This window comes from Lissotriton helveticus, chromosome 7 (genome assembly GCF_964261635.1).
Source record: "Lissotriton helveticus chromosome 7, aLisHel1.1, whole genome shotgun sequence".
Lineage (NCBI taxonomy): Eukaryota > Metazoa > Chordata > Amphibia > Caudata > Salamandridae > Lissotriton > Lissotriton helveticus.
This window is the reverse complement of record NC_136068.1, coordinates 741104500-741128661: the sequence shown is the minus strand read 5'-3', so window position 1 is coordinate 741128661 and position 24162 is coordinate 741104500.

The following is a 24162-nucleotide window of genomic DNA, read 5'->3' as shown; positions in this document are numbered from 1 at the left end:
TAGCCTGCTGCTTGGGCAGCCATCATGAGTCCCTTTCTGTTACATAAGTTTCAAATGCAGCAGCAACAGTGATAAAGCAACATATTTGGTAAGCATCAACGACTTCAGATACAGGTGCAAACTACATTACATCATGTAAGAGGTTATACTAAAGTCCCAGTTGCCATCATGTTTCTTATGCTAAAATTGGCTTCTGTTTGCAGCAGTTTTATGCCTCGTGGCTTCTTTTGGCATACTTTTATATTTCCATTAACATGGTCTCAGAAGCAAAATAAAATGTCCGCTGAAGTGTAACTCTTTAAAGGTGCTGCAAAATTACAACTTGTGAAACGGAGGCACCTATAAGAGGATTTAAAAAAATACCAGCTGCTTTATGCTATCAGTGCTGGCATGTAGCATTGCAGCAGTACCTCTAAATACAAAACATTTTAAGTTACTTCAGTGTATTAGCGCCACAGTTACAGCTGTCCTTTCTGTTCCGGTAGAACGTGCATAGTGTGAACTGCGAAGTCGGAGAACATTTTTCCAATCCTAAGCAGATTGAGTTCATTTTCTTCCAAGATGAAATGTCCCAGAAGATCAGTTTGTAATACATGCACGCTGGCTTTTCTTGCTTTCCTTTGAATGGACATTTCATGATTACACTGGTAAAGACAACGATGGTATTTAACATTAGAGAAGTGGCGTAGCTAGAGCTTTTGGTGCCTGGGGCGATCCCAGAGTTTTTCGGTGCAGGTAAGAGCAGGGGGTGGGGTGGGCGACAGACAACGGTGAGCAGGGGAGGGTGACAGACAATGACGATGGGGGGAGTGTGACATACGACAAGTGGGAGGGGACAGACAATGAGGAAGAATAACAAAAAAATGCTCGAACCTCTGCTTTAAGGACGCAGACATGTTGAAAGCTCTTGGGCTAAGCTCTGGGGAGGGTATTGGGGCTGGGAAGCTTGGGCACTGGCAGGTTAGGATGGTCTCCCTCAGCTCTCGGGTTTAGTGAGGGGGCTGGTGCCATGTCAGCTTCCGGGTCATATGTGAGGGGTCGTCTCGGTTTCTGACGTGTCAGGAGTACTGTACCCGACCCCGGCCTCACCGCCTCAGGCTTGTCCAGGATCTTGGCAGCAGCCGAGCTCAGCTTGTTTGCGAGGCCTTCGGGCAGCTGCGAGGCCAGGAGGTTGGTGTCTAGCTCCAGGAAGGGCATCTCTGCGTCGCCGTGTGTCCGTGGATGTAGGAGCGAAGCCGGTGGGAACTGCAGCGAGATAAGTGCAGAGACCAGAATGCACCTTTGCACACCCGCCTCACTGTGAAGTGAGGGTCAAACGAGGCTCGCCATTGGATGTCCGGGAACCGCCTCTCGGTGCTCTAAAAGAGGCCATACACTGACCTTGGAGTTTGCTCTGAATTTCCTGAAGTTGTACATCAAAGGGAGGAAGTTAGTGGTTACAGCATTACGAGAGAAATTGTTAATGTGATCACCGATCACATTTCAACCACTGGCGGAAGATTTGTAAAAAGAAAATAAAACCTGTCAATTTCCAAGGCACTCGAGTTCTGGCAAAGCTTAGAAGTGTTTGTATACTTCAAATATAACGATACCGCTAGTGTCGCGTGGTGTGTTCACTTGTGTGACAATGTGCGTGAAGAGGAGACTCTACAGAAAACAGAAACAAGCATTTACAAGTGGGGCCGGAGACACGGACAGCGGGAGGGGGGCAGGAACGGGCACACGGACAGCGGGAGGGGGGCGGGAATAGGCACACGGACAGCGGGAGGGGAGGGGAGCACTCACCTGGACTTCTTCCGGCGGCGGTCGGCCTGGAGGAATGACCAAAAACAACCTTCGAAGAAAAAAAAAATAAACCACCGCCGCAATGACGTTCTAAAAGAGGCGGGATGAGTAAAAGTCGCCGGAACGCCCACGAATCTGCTCCGACAATGACGGACAGATCTCTCTTCCAATGGCTAGCCTCCATTTATGGAGCTAGCCAATGGAAGAGAGAGGCGGGACAAAGCCCCATACTGGTAAACATAAGATTTCGCCTGCGCGAGCACTGCTGCGCAGTGCTACGGCCAGGCGAAACCTAAAAACGGTGCCATTGACCTCGGCCAAAGAAACCTATGATCTGCAAGTCGCAAGGACTTCTGCAGAGATACAGACCCTATTAACTACAAACTGCCCTGTACATTTCTCAGAAATGTTAGGTCGTATCTTAAACATAATTTCAAAAAGGGGGTGGTGATGGACAGAGTATCTGAGTTAATCAGAACACTCCTACCCAGTCAACAGATCAGGGCTTGATCCATCACCGTCCCTTGCTCATTGCACCATCAGGATTCAAGCAAGCCGGGCCGTCGACGCCTGAAATGGCAGAAACCGGTCCCCGGAAGCTTGTTTCCTTCCCAGTATAAGAATTGGCTTGGTAGTTTGGTTTGCCCTGTTCCCATCATGCACTGGGACGGGAACAGACTAATTTGCATATAGCCAAGTTCTGAGCTGGGATGGTGCAGTGAGCTAAAAAACGGTGATGGATCAAGCCCTGATCTTTGGACTGGGTAAGAGTGGTCTGCTTAATTCAGGCACTCTGTTCATCACCACCCCCTTTTCAGAATCATTTTGTCCACCATAAGCGTGGAAGGGTATACTCAGATGTGAGTCCCTTGCTCATTGCACCATCAGGATTCAAGCAAGCCGGGCCGACGACGCCTGAAATGGCAGAAACCGGTCCCCGGAAGCTTGTTTCCTTCCCAGTATAAGAATTGGCTTGGTAGTTTGGTTTGCCCTGTTCCCATCATGCACTGGGACGGGAACAGACTAATTTGCATATAGCCAAGTTCTGAGCTGGGATGGTGCAGTGAGCTAAAAAACGGTGATGGATCAAGCCCTGATCTTTGGACTGGGTAAGAGTGGTCTGCTTAATTCAGGCACTCTGTTCATCACCACCCCCTTTTCTGAATCATTTTGTCCACTATAAGCGTGGAAGGGTATACTCAGATGTGAGTCCCTTGCTCATTGCACCATCAGGATTCAAGCAAGCCGGGCCGACGACGCCTGAAATGGCAGAAACCGGTCCCCGGAAGCTTGTTTCCTTCCCAGTATAAGAATTGGCTTGGTAGTTTGGTTTGCCCTGTTCCCATCATGCACTGGGACGGGAACAGACTAATTTGCATATAGCCAAGTTCTGAGCTGGGATGGTGCAGTGAGCTAAAAAACGGTGATGGATCAAGCCCTGATCTTTGGACTGGGTAAGAGTGGTCGGCTTAATTCAGGCACTCTGTTCATCACCACCCCCTTTTCTGAATCATTTTGTCCACCATAAGCGTGGAAGGGTATACTCAGATGTGAGTCCCTTGCTCATTGCACCATCAGGATTCAAGCAAGCCGGGCCGACGACGCCTGAAATGGCAGACACCGGTCCCCGGAAGCTTGTTTCCTTCCCAGTATAAGAATTGGCTTGGTAGTTTGGTTTGCCCTGTTCCCATCATGCACTGGGACGGGAACAGACTAATTTGCATATAGCCAAGTTCTGAGCTGGGATGGTGCAGTGAGCTAAAAAACGGTGATGGATCAAGCCCTGATCTTTGGACTGGGTAAGAGTGGTCTGCTTAATTCAGGCACTCTGTTCATCACCACCCCCTTTTCTGAATCATTTTGTCCACCATAAGCATGGAAGGGTATACTCAGATGTGAGTCCCTTGCTCATTGCACCATCAGGATTCAAGCAAGCCGGGCCGACGACGCCTGAAATGGCAGACACCGGTCCCCGGAAGCTTGTTTCCTTCCCAGTATAAGAATTGGCTTGGTAGTTTGGTTTGCCCTGTTCCCATCATGCACTGGGACGGGAACAGACTCATTTGCATATAGCCAAGTTCTGAGCTGGGATGGTGCAGTGAGCTAAAAAACGGTGATGGATCAAGCCCTGATCTTTGGACTGGGTAAGAGTGGTCTGCTTAATTCAGGCACTCTGTTCATCACCACCCCCTTTTCTGAATCATTTTGTCCACCATAAGCGTGGAAGGGTATACTCAGATGTGAGTCCCTTGCTCATTGCACCATCAGGATTCAAGCAAGCCGGGCCGACGACGCCTGAAATGGCAGAAACCGGTCCCCGGAAGCTTGTTTCCTTCCCAGTATAAGAATTGGCTTGGTAGTTTGGTTTGCCCTGTTCCCATCATGCACTGGGACGGGAACAGACTAATTTGCATATAGCCAAGTTCTGAGCTGGGATGGTGCAGTGAGCTAAAAAACGGTGATGGATCAAGCCCTGATCTTTGGACTGGGTAAGAGTGGTCTGCTTAATTCAGGCACTCTGTTCATCACCACCCCCTTTTCTGTATCTTAAACATGTCTGATGCGAGTGGTATTGTACATGTATTTAAGACGATTTTTTCTGGACTGTTGGCACCTTTTGAAGCAGTCCTAGGAATTTTTTCCAATCTTCGTGCACTCTGTGTTTGGCGGACTGCCTCTCGTTTTGGGACTCGCAGCAGGGATACTATCTTTGCTCCTACTGCTTCGATATGGCAAGCCAAGTCACCAGCGATACCCAGTTCACCATGGAGAACATTCTTCTGGCGATGAAATGTTGTGAACGCATAGTCCAACTTTCTTTTCAGACTTAGAAGATTTGATGTTTTCTCCAAACACTAACACTGACTTTTGAATTGGCACACAGTGTTCTGAGAGACTGTGAATTCGACCTTCATTTTTTCAAAACAAGTTTCTAACTTTGGAAACTCCACCATGCAAGCGCTGGTTACGTCATTACCCAAACCGGGACGTGATGGACTGGATTTGTCCAATTACAGACCCCTTTCCCTACCAGCGACAGAATATAACATTTTAAGTAAGGCCCTCGCCAACCGGATACAGCCCTACCTTAATACACTCATACATAGTGACCAATGCAGATTTTTGCCGACCTGTAGCATCTCTCTCAATACCAGACGGTTACATTATGTCATGAAGGCCACTCCACATGCCTATCAAGCCGCTGAATGCATAGCACTGGATATTAAGCAGGCCTTTGATTCTCTATCCTGTGATTTTATGTTCGCGACTCTCCAATGCTTCGGGTTTCCGGACACATATCTTAAATGGGTGCGCCTACTATATACATCCCCACTGCCCGAGCCCGTACTGGTCGTTACATTTCTGACCAATATATGGTCCACAAGGGTATGAGACAGGGATGCCCGTTATCTCCCCTGTTGTTCGTCCTTGCGCTGGAGCCCCTAGTGATAGCGCTTAGGCAATCAGCAGACCAAGTTCTCATACCCATTGATGGTTCGTCCCATCTAATTTCCATTTATGCGGACAACGTCCTCTTGTACTTACGTCATCTAACAGCCAAGATTTCCCCCCTTCCTGATATTTTTGCCACTTTCGAGCGTCTCTCGGGCCTGGCTATAAACCTGTGAAAGTCTATGGAGTACTTTTTTCATGAAACACCATACCCTAACAATCTACGTTTCGGCAATTATGAATTGCCAGTAGCCCCCACCACTTTTAAATACTTAGGCATTCAAGTTTATAGAACGCAGGCTGATCAAATTGAGGGTAACATAGTACGGGCCATAACAGCCCACCGTGCCAGTGTGGCCTTCTGGTCCTCTCTGCCATTGTCAGTGATGGGGTGTATTGCCAACTCAAAGAAGGTGATACTCCCTCGTCTATTATATTAGTTTGTGAACTTACCTGTCATGGTCCCGCAGGCTATTTTCAATATACTGAATACTATGTTGGTGGGCCTAATTTTGGGAAAGGGCCGTAGGAGAGTGAGCCTACGGAAACTTCAACAAGAGACTCGGAGTGGCGGCCTGGGGGTTCCGGACTTCAGGGCGTACTACTACGCCAGCCAGCTCCAATGGCTGTCTTACTGAACCTCAGGGGGGAATCTGCAGGAAATTAGATATACGCCTAGGGATTTAGACCGGGGCGCATTGCACTCCCTGCTCCTCCCTAAGGCCAAAATCCCAGTGGACAGCCCTCCCCTATTAAAGACTGCAATACAGTTCTGGAGGAAGGGGTTATCATATACCTCCATGGCGACCCCCTATTCGACGAACATCCCCCTCTTGGGCATCCCCACACCGCAGGGTAGGCTTACGAAGGCCAGGATACATGATTGGACGGAGGCGGGAGTGGAGGACGTCGGGGAGTTCTTCAGTGACGGTAACTTGCATGATCCAGACACCTTTCTACAAGCTACGGGCGCACCAACACGTCTGTATCTACTACATGCTACGGTTTCCCATTACATAGAGAACACATGGGCCCCACAACGCACTGAACCCCCACAACATAACTTGGTACACCTCTTATACTATATGGGGAATGGTGGACACCTAGTCCGGTGGCTGTACACGGGCATTCGGGCACACGACGCACCTTCACTTATATCCCTTAGAGCACAATGGTCCGAGGACTCTGCTGCGGAAACCACTGACAAGGCTTGAAAGAGCATGCTAGAACACCCCAAAAGAGTGTCCCGTAACGCTAAATTAAAGTTCATTCAGACGATGATCCTGCATAGGTCGTATCTCACCCCCAAGAGAATTCATCGCATGTTCCTGGATGCCTCACATTGCTGCCCCCATTGTATGGGAGACAAGGCGGACATCCTTCACATGCTATGGTCCTGCCCCCGCCTTCGAGGCTACTGGGAGGGAGTTTGTCAATCTCTGAGCGAAGTCACACAAACCCCTGTCTCGGACGACGCCCTGAACGGCCTCTTAGGTCTGCGTAGACGTAGAAAGGTGCAGAAGGTACGACTACGATTCTTAGACTTAGCCCTCATATTGGCGGTAAGAGCCCTTACCATGAGGTGGAAGTCCCCCAGGTGCCCGGCAGTATCCAGCTGGCAGGCCGACATGATACAGTGGGGTAGAGCTGAGGGTGCAGCCCTTCGGAGGGAAGAAGAGAGGGGACTACGAAGGCAACCCATTTCGATGGAATGGGAGATCATGCTACACGACCTCGAATAACTTGACTTATTTCCCCCACGGAGCACCCTACCCACATAACACGCAGTTTCACCCTGTGCTACTCTAACAATAGTTTCCAGGACTCAGACCCACGCTTCATAACCTACGGGTGACGCAGACTCCTTGGTGTTACACCACACTACTACCATCTCACTTTCGGTTACGACAGGAACTACACATTGACTGACCAGGAGTAGGGGTCTGGAGGGTTAGGGAGGGAGGGGACATGGTTGAATCTGTTCATCTCGTTATTTGGAGATGTGAAAGCTTAAGTTGTATCTTTATCTGCCATAACTGTAATGACCTGGTACTTACGTTGTTGTCAGGAATCATCTGTTCCTCATTTCCTGTCTAATAGGGTGAAAAACGTCTGATAGATTCATGCAATGTATACATATGGTACTTATTACGAGTACAAAAGGACTGTCACCTTATAAAATTCGTTGCATTGGATGTGATGTTACAGTCAGCAATAAAGTATGTTAAAAAAAAAAGAGACTTCATGTGTGAGAACAACTAAAATCCTGCAGTTCCCTGAGTGAGATATCTCTATGTTAATGTTTGCTCTCTAATAGTGCAAAACGTCTGGATAGATTTGCAGCGAACTGGACTTGAAGACACGGCTTTAACCAGAGCAGATAGTTTTGTTGGAAATCACTTCAATATTTATTGAATAAATTAAAAATGCAGATTACACTAAGTAAAATTTACCTGTATCTTCACTGCAAACTTTGGTGCAGATTATTATCATTTTTTTTATTATTTATTGGCAGAGATGACTTCTGGCTATTAAACTCAGCGTCTGTTCTAAAAAAAAAAGTTTCTAACTCTGGAGCTCTATTTTTTCTATGATCAAGCTTTTGTTTTTCCAAATTTGTATTTTTTATTTTTTTTCCACAAAGTAATCTATTCATAGAGAACTAGAATTCTTTGAAAAACTTCCAAGAGACAATATTTGACCTTGTCCACATTCAAACAGTTTTATAATCTGCCATAGAATGGTCTCGCCCTTTTTTCTTCTGTAATTAGGAGCCATTTCATAAATGCATTTTCGTGATTCATTCGGATAGCATTTTCAGATGTCATCTATATGCTTTGAATGAAACATTGCTTAAAATGCATACAGCACATATGCTTTTCGTGTACAACCAGTACCAATGCATTTTTGGGTGGGTTTTAACACATCATGTTTAGATATGTGTTAATGTGTTTAGAACTTAGTAAGTGAATTTTCCGATTCATGCCCTTATATAGGTACAATTCACATAGCCCTTATATTGGCATAGAAATCAATCCCTTATTTAGGCATAGTCCATGCAGACCAAATACAGGCATGGCTACTTCCACCCGTACCAAACGTCACAACGATTTCTTGGGAAATCGGCTTAAGCAGTTAGGGAACTTCCCCTTGCTTGAATATTGATTTGTCCAAGAACTCATGTACTTTGCAAAGAACAACTATTCCCTAGGGGCTCTTTCCTGATGTTATTATGCCAGACTTTACGTCAATCTATGGCACTCCTAAACACACTCAAGGTATAAATATACCTTCACGTGCTATGGCAAACTACGGTGGTTTGGAGCAGTTCGACAATCTACTTGCCCGACGCAGCTCGCTACAGCAAGTCCCGAAACAAGCCGACCCTCCAGCTGAAGCACTGATCAAGAGGCTGCCTCTCTCTCACTGAGAATCCAGCTCCAGTGTTTCCAAGCTCCCCTTGTGGGGTGTTGGGAAATAGAGTCCTGAGACAGAGATACCAGACCTCTTTCATTCTAAACCAAGGTATGGAGCTAATTAGAACCTAGAGAAACCTATGCTACACAATTCTTACTTCTTCTTGCGTACTAGACTTAGGTTAGGTACATTGGGGTAGGCGTATTTAGAAGCACCAGTTGAGTCTTTTAGTCAATGTTATTTATGTATGTATTTTTTTATGGCTTAGAAACCATACAATGCTTTTACAGTATTATTTTATAATACTATTCTTGCTGTACGCATTATACTTTGCAGTCTGCTTAACGATTGTAGCAGTTCACTTATTTTGCATGAGAAAGAAGACTGTTCAATAAACCCTTTAATTGAAAACGCCCGTCTCTCTATTTCGCTGCAAACTCTGTTGAAACGAAGCATGCACGATTTACTGAGTGAAATACTTATCTATTGTTTCCGCAACTCTAGAGATATATTTCTTATTCTTGGGAAACAAAGTTTTCATGTTTATGCGGTTGTCGGACACTAATCCCTTCTTGTGAATTTGAGAAAGTTTCTAGTACCTCTGAGCTAACTGGCACTCACTATTAAGTTTAGTATATTCGATAGAGACCTAGTCGACCTCAGTCCTACGTCTAATCTATAGGATATTATTATTAATCAATGCGCAGAGCCTATTGGGAATATATGAAATACACTATAACCCCCATAGCTCCTGATATGTTTTTAAGTAGTGAGGTCTGTGTCTGAGCTTTTTCTGGGGTGTCCGGTCTTTCGGGATCACCTATAGGTTTCTTTTGCCCATACTTGATTTGGAATAGTTTCAATGAGCTAAATGGATATGTGTGTGTGCAATATAAATAAAAACGAACATACAAGGCAAATAAAAATTGGAATATAGCGATTATAAAATAGTTACTCAACTCCCACTTGCCTTTTAAAATGCACTTAAAGACACCACACAGCACGGCACCATGCGAAGGTCCTCTAGTAGATGAATGATAGATTTCCTAGTATCTCAGAATCTCATTTGAAGCACAGAGTTTATTTTTCTCTCGCCACTTTCTGGTTATTGAAATTCAAGCTCTGAAAAGGCAGTCCAACCCACCTACGCCGAGCCTCAAGGATTCTTGTAAAATAGAAAAAAAGGGAAAGCTACAAGTTCCTTCTATGAAATACAAAGTACCTGTATTCCTGCAGTTTCGCAGTTGTTAAGGCGATGGTGTTACCGTTTCCTCCCAAAACATTCTTATGTCTCAGCGAGGTCCTCTGGCTAGAAGTGATCAACCACCTCTTAGCTTTTTCACCAGGCGACGGTTCCTTTCAGAGCTTACCCTAGGTCAGAATACCGGGGGGGGTGGGGGGGGGGGAGGGGCAGCCCAGCCTCCTCCTGTCTCTGATGGGCCCGCACTAATGTATCATTTTAAAGGATTTCCTTAAGGAAGTTACCTTAAGGAATAGATTTTTTTTTTTCATTTGCGTAGCTGTTTTTTGATTTATAAATACAACCTAACCGTGATCATGCTAAGCTGTATTTGAAGTTTTCATTATTATGCATAAAAACGTGAATTAAAAACGCCAAAGTTTGGGGATTCAGCGCGATTTTCCATTTTCCTCCCGAGACTGTTCGATTATTTTTATATTTTCGCCCTCTTATAGAATGCTGTCAGTACTCTTCATGAGTTTGACAGTTATAATATCTTTGTTTTCTTTGCATGAATAGGGTATTTGCTAAGCTTTGTGATTTTGTAATTGAGACCGTATGGCAGACTTAGACATTTTTGGTATTAAACTTATTATTTCTGTAATAAATCCTGTTTCCCCTATTCTGAACAAGAACAGAGTCATTTAGAGATGTAAGTTTTATTTCGATTTTTAACTCTCCTAAATGAATGATCCATGGTTGGGAGTTGTGTTCTGTTGTGTTTATTGCACCTTTGTCCTCTCGGGGACACCGTCCCCTTTTCCCCTCTTCATGTCATCAGCTGTCCGTTCTAAAATGTTGACACTGACAGCTGATGACTGAAGCGTTTGGTTGCGTTCCTGGAGCTCTTCACCTGAGAACACCTGTACTTCTATACGGCGTTTACTTAACAATTTATGGCGTGGAGCGACCAACACAGAACACCCACTGAGTGAAGATTTACAAGAATGAAAATGTATACAATTTTCTACAGGGGGGTCATCTTGAGGCTTTAAGCAAATTTTCTCAGGTCAGTCAGCATATATGGAAAAAGGCAAATGCGCTGAATGAGTGCAAGTTAGTTTGAAAGGAAATTAAATTGTCTGCATGTGTTTGAAAAATAAATCCATTACTGCGTACACCATTACAAAATATTCAATTATATGGAAAAAGGCAAATGCGCTGAATGAGTGCAAGTTAGTTTGAAAGGAAATTAAATTGTCTGCATGTGTTTGAAAAATAAATCCATTACTGCGTACACCATTACAAAATATTCAATTCTGCGTGCTGCTACGTATGCAAATCAGTTTGAATGTGATAGCTTAAAAGTGCGTAACTGAGTAGCTAAGACTTTGCAGTTACAGTTTGACAGTTCTCCGCATCTACTCATAGCAACCGTCAGCTGTTCGAGCACTCTCTTCCAGTGTGTATTGACATTAATTCCAGATGCGTCACCGTAACCAGGATACTAGTATTACGCTCTTTGTAGTCGTCCAGGCGCCATCTTTGGTAACCTACACAGCTCTCTAGTGAGCAGAGCAGTGTTCAAGTGCGACGCACTTACGCATCACGCAGGAAGACAACGTGCCGCCATCTTGGGAACAGATCACTTCTGTGTCCCTTGCAGATCATTATGGATGTAACTAGACGAGCAGAACTCACTGGGAGGTGTGCTAAGGCAGTCCTATCCGAAAACAGAGAAAAGAAAGAAGAAAGCACTATTTCCAGGGTTACGGAGGTAGGTCGGAGTTTAATAGAGCAAGAAATCTAGTGGCAGTAAACCAGTTTCAGGCTGGGTACACGTAAACAACAAACGATGTTGTTACAGATGTGGTAGCTTCAGCCATTTGGCAAACAACAAGAAATATCCTACAAGAAAAGTTAAATGTACCTTCTGTGGAGTGGATGGCCACTTTCAAAAAGTTTGCAAGAAAAGATCCTCAGGTTCAGTCAAAACGGTAGAGATTGATGATGAGTCTGCTAACATTACATCTGATGAAGACGATGTAAATATGTGTGTTCTAAATATTGATGACGACAGCGTCATGCAAGTCAAAGATAGCCAGGCAAATAGGGTAGGGAAACCTGTGTGCAACATGTCAATTGGAGATGTAAATATAAGTATAGTGGTAGATTCTGGGCCTCCATACACTATCGTAAACAAAAGTGTTTGGGAGGAAAAATGTGTACCATCCCTAGGAAAACAATTAGAGAAATCCGACATTACCATAAAAACATTCAATGGTGATCTCATTGAGGTCTGTGGTTTTAGGAGATTAAATTTCAATTTAAGGGGCAGGGAGTCTGTAGGAAAGCTATATGTATCTTTGTTCGGGCCCTCTGTGTTGGGATGGATGGACCAGGGTAGTCTTGTTGTTATCCTAGACGCCAAAAGTTCTGACCCTGTCCTAGTTTCCAGAATGAGGAGTTTATCAAGTGCTTATTGCTCATGTTTCCTAAAGTGTTTTCAGGGAAGATTGGTAGGTTGAGTGGTTTCAAGCACAAAATACATGTTAAAGTAGGTGCTATTCCTGTCGCCCATAAGGTCTCTATTAAATAAGATGTACAGAATCAACTTGAGAAACAACTGCAGGGTGGTGTCACTGAACAAGTAGAAGCATCTGAATGGGTGGCTCCCTTGGTCGTCGCCAAAAGGGCCAACGGAAATTTGAGGTTATGTGTTGATTTACGTGACTTAAATGACAACATCATTGTTAATCAATTTCCACAACCTAGAATAAACAAATTGCTATCTCATACTAAGGGGGTGAAATGATTCTCATCCATAGACCTTAAGTCAGCCTACCACCCGGTTCCCCTGCACTCTGACAGCAAGAGTCTTCCCACGTTTATAACACCTTTTGGGTGCTACAGGTTTAGGAGAGTGCCTTTCGCACTTGCATTGGCGGCAGCCATGTTCCAGAGGCTTATGCATGAAATCTTCACAGGTGGGAAAGACATACTTATGTTTCAAGATTACATTCTTTTCATGGGTAAAACCAGAGAGGAGCATGACAATAAACTGAATCAGGTTCTCAGTATCCTTGATGCTAAGGGTTTAACTGCTGAGCATAGCAAATTCAAATTTGCATGCACAGAAGTAACATATCTTGGACACAAAATCACTGGAGAAGGAATTTGGCCAAAGAAGGAATTACTGGATGTTATACGTAATGCTCCTGTACCAGGTAACAAGGATGAATTACGATCGTTTTTTGGCCTGGTTGAATTCTATTCTTAATTCATCAAAAAAAATTCAAACAAAACTTACAATTTAAGACAGTTACTCAAGCTTAAGAATAAGTTCTTTTAGTGGGATGCTTGTCAAAGGTTATTTGAATCTTTTAAAAAAGAGATGTGTTCTGTGCTCCCTTTGAAAGGTTTTGCTCCTGCTTTGAAAAACATCATCACTACAGACGCCTGCGGCAAGGGTCTTAGTGCAGTTCTCATGCAGAAAGATGACCATGAAGTGGAATGCAGCATTGCTTTTGCTCTTACCCCCATGGAGAAACAATACTCTGTAATAGAGAGGGAGGAATTAGCATGTGTGTGGGGACTTGAACACTTTTGCCAGTTTGTCTGGGGCAATAAGGTCAGCTTACGTAGTGACCACAAACCCTTGAGAAAGGTTTTCACAACAAAATGTCTCTATGTTGTTTCGGCCAGACTTGCACGAATGTCAGTACGTTTGTTTGATTTCAACTATGAGGTCCAGTATGTGTCTGGTTTCAAAAACGTTTTTGCCTATTTTTTAAGTAGCATGCCCGTCTACTCTGATGCCCCAGTAAATGACAAGGAGTACGAGGAGTTATGTGTTGCAAACATCAATGTGGAATCACATGGAATTTCAATGAATAAATGGAAGTTAAAGCTATCTAAAGATGAAGTCTCATGTGAGGTTCTGGGTATGATTGCCAGAGGTTGGCTTGAAAAGAAGGACGTACCTGAAGAAATTCACCCTTATTGGGAGGTTAAACATGAGTTGTCGGATGAGGATGGTTTGTTGTTGAGAAGCGGAAAGACGATCCCTCCAACTAAACTTAGAAAAGACAATTCTAGACATTTGCCATGAGGGTCAGCTGGGCATCATCAAGACAAAACTTAGAGTAAAGAATTGGTATTGGTGGCCAGGATACCTCAACAGCCGCCTCAACTTCTACCCGCCCACACGCCAGCTTCGATCAACCAGCCACGCCCTCGCCGCCGTCCCCCGCATCCGACGAGCCACCACAGGAGGAAGGTCCTTCACCTACCTGGCCGCCAAGACTTGGAACTCCCTCCCGACCCACCTCCGCCTGACCCAAGACCACCTCGCCTTCAGGAAGCAGCTCAAGACCTGGCTGTTCGAGCAGTAGCGGACCCCCCCCAAGCGCCTTGAGACCCTCCGGGTGAGTAGTGCGCTATATAAATGCTTTGATTGATTGATTGATTGGAGTAAATATTACAATAGAAAGAATAATAAGAGAGTGTACTATGCATAGTAATTCAGTCAAATCCCAGGTTACATTCAGACCCCCAGAACATCCCATCTCATGTCCAACTATTCCATGGGAGGGAGTGGGAATCAACATCATGGGGCCCATTATGGATCATGGTGAACAGGTGCATACCATTGTACTTATTGACCATTTTTCTAAATGGCCTGGAATTGGTTTTGTAATAAAAGCTGATGCCCACGGTGTTGTCAAATTCCTAGATGCATTTGCACGGGTCACAGTCCATTTGAGGTCATGAGGGGCAGATCTCCCATGTCAAAGGACAATATGGGGTGGTTGTCGGCTGCCAGGAGAGTGGACTGGTCTGCTGACCATGTGAAGTGTAGGCTTGAGGAGGCACAGGCAAATTCTCAAAAACGTTTTGACAGGAATCATAGCAGTGAAGTACATTTAATGGTTGGAGACATGATAAGGGTTAAAAGGAGTGTTCACCCGAACAAAGGAGAGAACAAGTTCTCAAAACCCCTCTCCGTGAGCAAAATCTTTTGTAACCCAGACCTTCTCAGTGATGGTAGAGTGTGGCATTTTTCAGCACTGTGCTAGTGTTAACAACCCAAGACAATGGCGTTAGTTCAGGACATTACAGCTCTGTTAGTGATTTGCACAGGTCTATTGATACCAACACTTTAAACTCCGGAGGAGACTACGTAAGTGATTCTGATAACTAGGTTGAAGGTGAATGGTTGCAACCCAATGTTGTTGACATGCATGAATGACATGTATAAACTAAAGCATAATGTCTTTGCTGTCTAATAGATCGATGTTCTCTATATTTTACAGGCATATGAGACATACTCTGTCCTTGTCTGTTGATATTATATCTGAGGTGACAACTTATTGGGAGTAGTTAGCGGAATGATCCGGATGACCCCTTGTTTACTCTGGGGTCGCAACTTAGAAGCAAAGAACTTCTTTGGTAGGTGCAATTTTGCAACAGTACATAGTGGGGGCTTTGTTTATCATGAGGGTTACATAATATCAAAATATTATATGATTGACTGTCATATTACAAGTTTGGACTGGGTAATGGTTTTCTCCTAGTCTTTAGGTTTATCTTCTTTTCCAATTCTTTTTTGTTATGTTCAATATTTAAGACTTGGGCGGGAAATGTTAAGCCATCAGGTTGTATTATTATGAATGAGTTGTCTTTGCCACGATGGGTTGTAATAAATGATCAGGCGTCAAAGGGCAAGCTAAAAGTTTTTTGGTGACATGCGACATGACTGGTGCTCAGCAAGTAGGAATCTGTTTATACACAAGTTGTTTTGATGAACAAAAGGATTAGAGTCAACTTTATGAATATATATTGAATTATGTTGATTGGGAGTGTAGAATAAAAGCATTCTATAACTCCCTTTGTAGTAAGGTTCTCCTGTCTTTGCATTTATATTAAATGTTTGTGTAATTATTTATATGTATTATATTGTATTTAATATATGTTTTTAAATGTGTTTTACAGCCCTGATGAAGTTCTTCTAATAGAACGAAATGCGTTGGCGTATATTTTTCAAATACAAAGAAGAATACAGAATTTTGAGTACTTTCAACACTGGACGGACATTCGTAAAATTATTTTGTTTGGACATTGTAATTGGGTGGTTCAACCTACAGTTGTGAAAGTGTATGTTGGTTAGTCTAACCGCCCCAGAGGAATGGCAGGGGCAGTGGAGTTGCACAGTGTGAGCATAAGGCTCGGTGTTCTGTTTAAAACTTGGAGAGATATTATGTAAGGACTTACTGTTTTGTTTTTACTTAGTGGGAGGTGCATCACAAACCTTGGGTGTTTGTATGGGTTAGCTGTTCCCTTGTTGTTTTGAATTTATTCAAACCCTGTTGCACTCCACTGGTCTCCAATACAACCATAATACAAAGAGAGAAGCAATGGCAAGATTCAAAGACAGGCAAGAGGAGTTTGCCTAAAATGTATTTTCCTCCCAAAAACTAATAGGTAACTCAATGAGTGAACCTAATGCGATGGGGGCATTGAAATCACAATTCCAGAGACTTGAAAGGTTGAAAAAACAAGAACTTTCAAGGTGGTGGGACGGCATCACCTTGCAGCAATACCTGGATAATAATAGGGTCCCACGAGGTTTGAGGATTCTAATCTTCCCTACATTTGAAGATTTAGATGAACACCTAAAAAAATGGGAGGATAATCTATCTCATTCTTCTGCAACTATGATTAAAATCTTAATAGTCCACGCAGAAAAGAAAGCAGCATGCTTACTAGCAGAAATTAGATACATTGGAAAAGGAGATTGAGGCCTACCCACTTACGGAGGTGGTAAAAAAAACTATGAAATTTTAGAAAAAGTGATGGAGGAATATCAGATCTAGCAGAGACAAAAAAGATAAAAAGATACAAAGATTACAGCGAAGGTAGAATATATACCTTTGCCAAGAAGTATGACATGGTTAAGACCACTGAGTCAACTAAGAGAAATAGAGAGGATGTGGCTGAATCTAGATCAATTAGCAGTAGCTCTTTCACCTCCACAGAAAGTGTTCAGTCAGGAAGTGATACAAATGACACCATACCACCACAAGAAAAAAGTAATTTTTTATTGGAGCTGGAAAGGCTACGCCTCACCAGCATACAATAAAAAATATATGCAAGACAAGGCGGGGAGGCGGGGCCTGGCATAAAAAGATAAAAAAGATTTGCCAAAGTTGGGGTGGACTTGCAGTCATCCAAGAAGAATTAAACAATGCTATCATTTAAGATACAGTTGGGAATGGGTTAGACACACTGGTGCTCAATGTTTGTAATTTGTCGATTTCGATTGTTAATCTGTCAGACCACTGTCTTACTACAGAGGAATGTAATGTATTACTAAAAGGTATTGGTTTATGTCCGACACAGGCATGCAAAATTATTGATGTGATCGTTGATTTACATAAGTTCACAAGGATTTTGAAATTAAAACATTTTTTTCACATGAATTTTAAATGTAATGTGCCTGTTGTTTCCTAACTCTGTGACCTCTGGATATACGGTGGGGGAGGTGGAGGCTACACATTTACTGATGACACTAAATGAGGACACTCCTATTTCCTGAGAAGAACTTAATATGGAATTGGGAGTTTTTACCAAATCGGATATAGATAGTGGGTTAAAAATGCGACCTAAATTTACTCCCCAGGTATCTTATCCCAAAATTTACCTTTTTAATACAGGTGTAACTGAGGATCTTCACAAACTATTGAATGATGATCAGTATAGGGATAAGGGCCCATTCAATCTAACTAGGGCAGAACAACAAGCTTTACAGAGTCTAAGGGATTGTGAAAACTTGACAATACGAGATAGCTCAAAGGACAGGGTTTTTGGAATAGGGGGAATGTTGGGCGCTCAGTTAATATTTAACGCAAAGATTCTTAGAAATATAATAGATAGGTGGTGATGCAAGTAGGTGAGAGGATAAGCCCTATAACCCCTCAAAAGGCGTGTGTTCAGGGAACAATACGCTAAGAGACAACAGTATGGTCCTTACTTGGAACACGGTATTCCGCACGGCCGCACAAGAATTCGCCAGCGTTATGAACCACCCTTACAGGGATATTCCACTTACGGGAGTTTACTCGCTCCATTAACCTCTCTAGCACCAGCCCGCGGGATATCCTGATTGAAATACTTCTTTGTTAGCTTTACTGAGCTCGCATCTCCCGCCAGAACCCACGAAAGTTCTTTTTATACATATTGACTTTGGTACTGGATTACCAAGAACTCGAACCCGGCTTCTTTGACTGGAATAGAGAGTCCACATCAGGGACTTTCACATTCAACCTGGTCTTGAGCCGGCCGGGTCGGAAGTATCACCGGCTTAGCGACCTTTTCTGTCTTTTACTTCAACTATACAGCCCTGAGGAGTCGCATTTCAATGCGACGAAACACGTGTCGGCTGGCTGCAAAGACATTAAATGAAGATACCTCTCTAAAGACATTGTGGTTTCTCTGACAGCTGTGACTTAAGTGTACATGTGTCCACCAGGACACTGAAATTTGCGTTACTCTCTTGTTGTGTGCAGTGGGTACTTTGCTGTTGACAATACGAGAAGCCGACAAGGGCGGAAACGTTGCGATTATGAGTGTCATGTGCCATTTTTTCGCTATTTTTATTCACAAAAAATTATTTTCCCTAATCTGACTAATTTTTATGTTACAATAGAGAACTAATGTATGGTGAGTATTTGATGGTGATTGCACAAAACAATTTTGATACTGACCAGAGTAAGTATTATGTGTGTTTGTTGAGTAATGAAGAACATGAATTGTTTAGAGAATAACATGAGAGTAGTAAAAAATGGTTGAGATAAAGGAAGAAAAATGTAGGCATTCAGGTTTACATTCTAGAATTGAAAATGGATCAGGAAATAAGATGTGAGATGTTTATGGTAAGGAATAGTCCTGCAGACACAGAGGGAGTAGAATTTGTAGGTGATAGGGAAAGAGTAATAATGGTAGGTGAAAATGCAGGGGACAAATCTTAGGAAATTAGTAAAGGTCTTTTGGCTGGAGGAGAACCGTTTATGAGGAGAGTTTATTACATTTGTGGAAAGACTGCTTACTTTAATCTGCCGAGAAATTGGGTAGGTTCGGTTATTTGGCTTTTGCTTTCCCTAGAATTTATCATGTGGAAGAATTGAATGAGGAACATAGTTTAGGGAGAGCGAAATTAAGTTTTGGACAAGTGCATTTGATATTTTAGGAGCTGTTATTCCTCCAATGGGAAAAGCAATGAATGATGTGAAGATTTAATGACTGTCTACATTAGTAGATAGGCTTGCTCTAGATACAGGTGAGTCTTTTAGATCAATACCTGTAGACATGGTAGCAACTAGAGCAAGGGTCATGCTGAACCGCCTGGCAGTGAGATTCTTTTGGAGAAAGAGGATGCAGTTTGTAAGGTAATTAAGACTAAGAGGTGTTGCACATGCATCCCAAATTTCAGTGGAGAGATTGATCCTTTCATTACTAACATAACTAATTTGACTCCCAAAATTAATTTGCTGGAATAGCCAGGATTGTGGGAGACAGTATGTTCCTGGATAAAGGATCTGGGTGTAGTTTTGGTAAAGTAGGTGAATGGTTAGGCAATACTGAAGATGGTGTTCTTCAATTAGTTTTAACTCCATTAATAAGTATAATGATTTGTGCAATTACTCTATTCATTTTATTAAAGTTGCTAGAATGTATGGTTAGTAGATATAACAGAAAGAGCAACAAAATATCACGGGAAAAGAAAAGATCAATAGATGAGGATAAGGACAATTACATGGATCAAGTGTATCAACAACTGAGTCAATTAGAGGAGAATGTCTGATTATCTAAAGAGATGAGGATGTCAACGACTAGTGGCTGATTAATATCGTTTATTAATGGATTATTTTAAAATATTAATAACGTTTATGAATGGATTATTTTAAAATAATCAAAAGGGGGTTGTGGAAGTTTTTTTTAAGTGCAAATTTGGGGTGACAACGTGTGCTAATTATTATTTTTTAGTCATGCATAGAGTTGTAACAGATGTTTTAATAATAAACTTGAAATTAGATCACTATATAGATATGCCACATTTTTGAGTGAGCCTCACTTTATTCAAAAAATTGATGCAGTGTCTGTGTTAGTTCATCTTGCTCCCCTCTCTTCTCCCCCTCCCAATCAGTGGCGCTCTGGAAATCATCTATCCCCACAATTTCTGTGGGGCAGAGAAATGTTATGACATCACAGGGCTAACTAAATAGAATGAATGTATTGAGAAAAAGTTTTCTTTCCGTTGTTTACCTAAAGTATCAAGTCAAGTACCAACTTTATTCGATCTAAATTGATAAGACCATAAAAGCACATCAAAAGAACATAAAAATACAACAAAACATTTTCAAATCAGTTCATTTAATTTAATTTAAATATTCATCAATCATATTGGTCTTGTTTGTTTCGCCCCCACTTACATTTTGTGCATTCAATTGAGAAAATAGTAAAAGAGATGGAGTGTAAAAAACTCAGCTCAGGATCCGACATACATTCCTAGTCAATCTCTTATTATAGTTAATTGTAGCAGATTATTAAGATTTTAGTTAGAATCCATATATTATTATATATATATCCTAGAAATTAATAACAAGATAGTAAAACATCATGAATCAATGAATCACCTATCGAATATCATGTACTATAAATGCATGAAGAATTTAGCTTTTAGATCTTTAATGCTGATTGCTTCCAAGGATTCGGGGTTATTAAAATAGTCTGGGTGACCCAAATCTCGACAGAAACATTGTATGTATGTCAGCCAAGGCATGCATGTGTGCAAAGTTGTAATTAGGCCGTCCCCTATAATAGAACGATTTAAAGACGTGTAATCTGATGTCGGGACTTTGTGCCAAAGTAAAATGGGTTGGATCTTAATTAAGTCAGTAAGAAGCAGGCTCCCAACTCAGCATGACATACAAACATAGAAGCGCTTTTGGTGTAGCAAGCAGATACCTCAAGAACTCATTTTCCACCAATTGTGTGCCGTACATTTTGCATGCCCCCATATGCCTGCACAATATAAGCTATACTAACACAGTTGGCCTTATAAATCGTGAGTATCTCAAGGGGGGTGTGTAGCCAACCTGATGGCAACATTTTGTAGGGCCATACAAGCACTTCTAAATAATAGTTCCCTACTTTAGATAGCGTGACTCCATGTGCCTCTTTTATCGAATAGGACTCCCAAATGTGAGAAATTGTTTGTGAATTCTATAGTGGTGTCCAAAATTTTAATGTCGTGACAGGTGCCAGTTTTCCGACCCCAGTTCATTAGGAATGTTTTCGATTGATTTACTAGCAAGTCAAGGTCCTGCAAGAAGTTGACAAAATTAAGTACAGACTGTAGGGCAAGAGGAGTGCGGGCCAATAAAACAGAATCATGAGCATAGAGGGCAGGCACAAGGCGATGGCCCACCTGAGCCAGATCTTTAGGGTGTAGAGTCAGGGCTGTGCCTACATTGTTTATATACAGTGTAAAAAGAAAAGGTGCTAAGACACAGCCCTGTCTCACCCCTCTCTCCACACTGAAAGGCTTTGTGCATTCTCCTGCAGTCCCGTCACTGACCCTAGCTTTCGAACCTGTGTACAAGACTCTCAGAAAGGTAATAATCGGTGTCTCCACTCCCATATCGGATATAATTGTCCGTAACTTAGAGTGATTGACACAGTCAAAGTAGGAGGACAGGTCTACAAATCCCAGATATAAGATCCCTCGCTTTATCTTAGTATATTTTCCCAATAACATACTCAGATTAAGGCCCTGTTCTATAGTCCCAATCCCCTTGCGAAACCCATATTGAAGGTCAGGAAAAATTCCCTTAGATACAGCCCACTTTTGAAGCCTATTTAAAATGATACGGCTCGCTATCTTCACTAGGGAGTCAAGCAATGAGATCGTCTATAGCAGGCAGGGTTATTTTGCTCTCCTTTCTTATAGATGGGTACTATTACGGATTCCGCCCATGTGGGGAGAAAACCTATATTACAAAAGGTCCTTAAAACAATGGTTAATATGGGTCCCCACAAAGCAATATTGGCTTTATACAGGTCCACTGGAATAGCATTGGGCCAGGTGCCTTTCCTCCTTTACTAGAGTTTATTGCACTGCTAACTTCCTCCAAACTAAACAGAGTAATTGTGTTATTTATTTTGTCTAGGAGTTATATCATTGTTAGATTCAAGTGCCTGCACAGAACACACAGTAAATGTTGAGAAAGAATAGATGCCAGAAAAGTGTTTTATCCAATCATCCTCTGGTATCGCAACCACAATCCCCGGGCCAACATCCTCTTTCAATGGTGCGGAGTTAACTGCCTTCCAGAATGCATTGTTGTCATTATTCATACCTGCTGCATGTGTAGCATCCCATGCCTCTTCTATTAGCAAAGTTTTCCTTTGTTTCACCCCCTGTTTATAGGCTAATCTACAAGCCTGGACCTCAACTCTACATCTTGGGTTTTTGTGTAAGGCATCATTTAGCCTCTTATTAGCCTTAGTACTTTGGTACAAAGTGAGTCAAACCATCCACTTCTCTCCTTTTTGACTTTCCAAGTAATATGGAGGCTCTCCTTCACACCCTGCGTAATTGCCAAAAAGGCACAAATGATCTCCATGGGCTGTGAAGTGTTGTCTAGACAGATTTCAAAGTCTTCCCATCTGCTACAGGAACATTGTTTTAAAAAACCCTCAGGGATGATCTGTTGCCACTGCAGTTACTGCCAAGTGCGAGGCTAGACGAGCACGCACTTAGGGCCCGGCCCCCCGGCCCACGCAACGCCATTGGCAGGGTAGGGCAGGCCGGCCGGCCTATCGGTGGCCGGCCTGAGCCGGCGTTTCCGGTCGGGGCGGTGACGTGTGTCCGGTGGGGGCGTGGGGGCAGAGGCCGTGACCTATTTAGGTCAGGGTCACCAGGAACTCTGCCTCTACCTTCGCCCACACCGGACCGGGTCTCGCGCCGCTCGTCCTCGCCACCCGCCCTTGCCTGTAATAGAGAGGATTTGTAACTCTCAGTTAGCCCATCGGCCGTTAGCTTCCCTTCTCCCGTAGTCTCCCCCTTTGCCGCCGGAGGATCGATCGGCTCGGGCAGCGAGGTGCCCTTCCAGCCCTGCGACCGGAGCGGAGCATACAGGGAGAGGAGAGCAGTTGAAGTGGTCAGCAGGCGGCTCGCCAGGTGAGGTGTCGGGGCTCAGGGGGCAGTGGGCGGGTGCGGGCACCCGGAGATCAGGTTTTTCCCCTCCGTCTTCATTCTGTGGTTTACGGCGCGGGGGGCATCTCTGGGGCCCGCGCCCGAACACAGGAGCCTGGAGTGTGTGTTTAGAGGGTCCCGGCACCAACGCCTCTCGAACGACTGTAGCGTGGGCAAGAAGGTAACGAGGGTGGAGGCGCTCGGTGCGAGGCCCCCTAGGGAGCGAGAAAGCGTGCGAAAAGCTAGCGAGTCATGCCAGCCAGGAGTCAGGGCCATAAGCGCAAGGATAAAGATCCGGAGATCGCGCACTTGCTTTCATTGCTACTGGCGAAATTTAATGGAGATGGGGACAGCAGCGGAGGGGAGGGAGATGAGCAGCCTTCTGAGCCAGAAGGAGAGGCCCCGCTCAGTGTAGAGCGCCCCCGCAGACAAGGTGTTCCCCCCAAGGCAGCTTTCCCGCCCTTAGTGAAGAAACCCAGGGTGCAGAAGGCGGGGGGTCGTAGCAAGCGTAGGAATAAGGTTGGCGGGAACACTCCGGCTATTGTTCCTTTGGAACCCGTCATTACTGTAGTGCCTGCGTCCATTCCTAACCCTCAGCCGCATGTGGTGCCGAGCGGTAGCGCACCCAGTGTGCCGGTTGCGCCCCCCCTTGCAGATGGGCCGGGGACTATTGTTGACGAAATTCGAGGAGCCTTGGCAGCACTAGGAACAGCACCGGTGGTGCCGGTAACGACAGCGGCTCCCCCGGCACAGGGAGCGCGCTACAAGAAATATTGACCGCAGTGAGGGCGCTGGCGCAAGGGTCCACACCACAGAATGGGGGAGGAGCGGGAGCGGTACCGCCGGTGGCGGCCCGGCCCCCCCCCCCCGGTAAAGACATCCGCAGCGGCAGCTGTTGCCCCATGGGCACCAGGAAGGGCTGATGAGGGTGCGCTTGGTGAAATAAGGGAACAATTAGCGATTTTGATGAAATCACAGGCCCCTGTCTCGCCAATGGTTAATCAGGCGGCTTCAGTCGTGACATCCACGAATACTACGTCAGGAGGTAAGCCTGAGAATGTGGTCGTGG